Source organism: Cucurbita maxima, unplaced genomic scaffold (assembly GCF_002738345.1).
Source record: "Cucurbita maxima cultivar Rimu unplaced genomic scaffold, Cmax_1.0 Cma_Scf02669, whole genome shotgun sequence".
Taxonomy (NCBI): Eukaryota; Viridiplantae; Streptophyta; class Magnoliopsida; order Cucurbitales; family Cucurbitaceae; genus Cucurbita; species Cucurbita maxima.
In genome coordinates, this window is record NW_019274685.1 from 1 (window position 1) to 2250 (window position 2250).

A 2250-nucleotide genomic window follows, 5' to 3' on the forward strand; every position below is an offset into this window, starting at 1 on the left:
AGGTTCTCATTTGTAGAGAAAGGAAGAAAAGAACTGGGAGAAATTGAAAGAAAAAAAGGGGTGCAACACGAGGACTTCCCAAGTGGTCACCCAACTTAGTACTACTCTCGCCCAAGCACGCTTAGCTTCGGAGTTCTGATGGGATCCGGTGCATTAGTGCAGGTATGATCGCACCCGACATGCCATGCGCACAAAATCGGATTTAACGCATGCGGGGCGGCATGATCGAAACGCGATGGGCGTGAGCGGGGGAGGTTCTCATTTGTAGAGAAAGGAAGAAAAGAACTGGGAGAAATTGAAAGAAAAAAAGGGGTGCAACACGAGGACTTCCCAAGTGGTCACCCAACTTAGTACTACTCTCGCCCAAACACGCTTAGCTTCGGAGTTCTGATGGGATCCGGTGCATTAGTGCAGGTATGATCGCACCCGACATGCCATGCGCACAAAATCGGATTTAACGCATGCGGGGCGGCATGATCGAAACGCGATGGGCGTGAGCGGGGGAGGTTCTCATTTGTAGAGAAAGGAAGAAAAGAACTGGGAGAAATTGAAAGAATAAAAGGGGTGCAACCACGAGGACTTCCCAAGTGGTCACCCAACTTAGTAATACTCTCGCCCAAGCACGCTTAACTGCGGAGTTCTGATGGGATCCAGTGCATTAGTGCTGGTATGATCGCACCCGACATGCCATGCGCACAAAATTGGATTTAACGCATGCGGGGCGGCATGATCGAAACGCGATGGGCGTGAGCGGGGGAGGTTCTCATTTGTAGAGAAAGGAAGAAAAGAACTGGGAGAAATTGAAAGAAAAAAAGGGGTGCAACACGAGGACTTCCCAAGTGGTCACACAACTTAGTACTACTCTCGCCCAAGCACGCTTAACTGCGGAGTTCTGATGGAATCCGATGCATTAGTGCTGGTATGATCGCACCCGACATGCCATGCGCACAAAATCGGATTTAACGCATGCGGGGCGGCATGATCGAAACGCGATNTTCTCATTTGTAGAGAAAGGAAGAAAAGAACTGGGAGAAATTGAAAGAAAAAAAGGGGTGCAACCACGAGGACTTCCCAAGTGGTCACCCAACTTAGTACTACTCTTGCCCAAGCACGCTTAACTGCGGAGTTCTGATGGGATCCAGTGCATTAGTGCTGGTATGATCGCACCCGACATGCCATGCGCACAAAATCGGATNCTGCGGAGTTCTGATGGGATCCGGTGCATTAGTGCTGGTATGATCGCACCCGACATGCCATGCGCACAAAATCGGATTTAACGCATGCGGGGAGGCATGATCGAAACGCGATGGGCGTGAGCGGGGGAGGTTCTCATTTGTAGAGAAAGGAAGACAAGAACTGGGAGAAATTGAAAGAAAAAAAGGGGTGCTCCCAAGTGGTCACCCAACTTAGTACTACTCTCGCCCAAGCACGCTTAACTGCGGAGTTCTAATGGGATCCGATGCATTAGTGCTGTTATGATCGCACCCGACATGCCATGCGCACAAAATCGGATTTAACGCATGCGGGNAAGACAAGAACTGGGAGAAATTGAAAGAAAAAAAGGGGTGCTCCCAAGTGGTCACCCAATTTAGTACTACTCTCGCCCAAGCACGCTTAACTGCGGAGTTCTGATGGGATCTGGTGCATTAGTGCTGTTATGATCGCACCCGACATGCCATGCGCACAAAATCGGATTTAACGCATGCGGGGCGGCATGATCGAAACGCGATGGGCGTGAGCGGGGGAGGTTCTCATTTGTAGAGAAAGGAAGAAAAGAACTCGGAGAAATTGAAAGAAAAAAAGGGGTGCTCCCAAGTGGTCACCCAGCTTAGTACTACTCTCGCCCAAGCACGCTTAGCTGCGGAGTTCTGATGGGATCCGGTGCATTAGTGCTGGTATGATCGCACCCGACATGCCATGCGCACAAAATCGGATTTAACGCATGTGGGGCGGCATGATCGAAACGCGATGGGCGTGAGCGGGGGAGGTTCTCATTTGTAGAGAAAGGAAGAAAAGAACTGGGAGAAATTGAAAGAAAAAAAGGGGTGCAACACGAGGACTTCCCAAGTGGTCACCCAACTTAGTACTACTCTCGCCCAAGCACGCTTAACTGCGGAGTTCTAATGGGATCCGGTGCATTAGTGCTGTTATGATCGCACCCGACATGCCATGCGCACAAAATCGGATTTAACGCATGCGGGGCGGCATGATCGAAACGCGATGGGCGTGAGCGGGGGAGGTTCTCATTTG

The 2250-nt window shown here is 50.6% G+C and overlaps 6 non-coding genes and 3 pseudogenes across 6 annotated transcripts; all 9 read right to left on the bottom strand.

Annotated features, from left to right (window-relative positions):
• Positions 1-57: 57 nt before the first annotated feature.
• On the bottom strand, positions 58-176 carry LOC111475734. Its single transcript, XR_002716683.1, has one exon. It is a non-coding gene; the product is annotated as a 5S ribosomal RNA (ribosomal RNA).
• A 133-nt stretch (positions 177-309) lies between these two features.
• Positions 310-428, bottom strand: LOC111475740. Its single transcript, XR_002716685.1, has one exon. It is a non-coding gene; the product is annotated as a 5S ribosomal RNA (ribosomal RNA).
• A 133-nt stretch (positions 429-561) lies between these two features.
• Positions 562-681, bottom strand: LOC111475743. Its single transcript, XR_002716688.1, has one exon. It is a non-coding gene; the product is annotated as a 5S ribosomal RNA (ribosomal RNA).
• Positions 682-814: 133 nt separating this feature from the next.
• LOC111475735 lies at positions 815-933 on the bottom strand. The gene has a single exon (XR_002716684.1). It is a non-coding gene; the product is annotated as a 5S ribosomal RNA (ribosomal RNA).
• A 116-nt stretch (positions 934-1049) lies between these two features.
• LOC111475742 lies at positions 1050-1169 on the bottom strand. The gene has a single exon (XR_002716687.1). It is a non-coding gene; the product is annotated as a 5S ribosomal RNA (ribosomal RNA).
• Positions 1170-1367: 198 nt separating this feature from the next.
• LOC111475737 lies at positions 1368-1487 on the bottom strand (annotated as a pseudogene).
• A 62-nt stretch (positions 1488-1549) lies between these two features.
• On the bottom strand, positions 1550-1669 carry LOC111475739 (annotated as a pseudogene).
• Positions 1670-1789: 120 nt separating this feature from the next.
• LOC111475736 lies at positions 1790-1909 on the bottom strand (annotated as a pseudogene).
• Positions 1910-2042: 133 nt separating this feature from the next.
• LOC111475741 lies at positions 2043-2161 on the bottom strand. The gene has a single exon (XR_002716686.1). It is a non-coding gene; the product is annotated as a 5S ribosomal RNA (ribosomal RNA).
• Positions 2162-2250: the final 89 nt, after the last annotated feature.